The 766-nt window shown below is 42.4% G+C and overlaps 1 non-coding gene across 1 annotated transcript; it reads right to left on the reverse strand.

The window, feature by feature from the left end:
• Positions 1 to 379: 379 nt before the first annotated feature.
• Positions 380 to 486, reverse strand: LOC116141446. Its single transcript, XR_004129806.1, has one exon. It is a non-coding gene; the product is annotated as a small nucleolar RNA R71 (small nucleolar RNA).
• Positions 487 to 766: the final 280 nt, after the last annotated feature.

Genomic DNA, 766 nt, shown 5'->3' on the forward strand with positions numbered 1-766 from the left:
GATGGTAGAGAATAGAACACTGAGGGAATTCTCTGTTCCCTCAGTTGAAGGCAATGGGTCGAGCATTACAAGACCAGCTGTCCAAGCTAACACATTTGAGATAAAGCCAGCAATCATCCAAGTGATCCAGCAGTCGGTTCAGTTCATGGGGGATTTGAAGGAAGATCCAAATCTACATATTGCCAATTTCTTGGAGATTTATGATACTTTCAAGTCTAACGGAGTGTCAGATGATGCAATCAGATTGAGACTACTCCCATTTTCATTGAAGGATAAAGCTAAGGGATGGCTACTGGCACTACCAACAGGAAACATCACCACATGGAATGATTTAGCACAGAAGTTCTTGACCAAATTCTTTCCTCCAGCAAAGTCGGCAAAGTTGAGAAATGACATCACGTCATTCATTCAAGAAGAATCAGAATCTTTGTATGAGGCTTGGGAGAGATACAAAGAATTACTGAGAAGGTGTCCACATCATGGGTTGCCAGTTTGGATGCAAGTCCAAACATTTTATAATGGATTAACAGTAAACGTGCAAACTATGGTGGATGCAGCCTCGGGAGGAGCATTACAGAATAAGACACCGGAAGAAGCTCATGAATTGCTTGAGGTTCTGGCAAGCAACAACTATCAAAGACCTAATGGAGGGTGCTACCGAAGAAATCTATGGGTCTTCATGAAGTTGATGCCTATACAGCCATTTCAGCCCAACTGACAGCACTTCAGAAACAGTTGGGAAGTATGCAGGTAAATTCCATTCAAG

Source organism: Pistacia vera, unplaced genomic scaffold, assembly GCF_008641045.1.
Source record: "Pistacia vera cultivar Batoury unplaced genomic scaffold, PisVer_v2 Contig399, whole genome shotgun sequence".
In the NCBI taxonomy this organism is placed as follows: domain Eukaryota; kingdom Viridiplantae; phylum Streptophyta; class Magnoliopsida; order Sapindales; family Anacardiaceae; genus Pistacia; species Pistacia vera.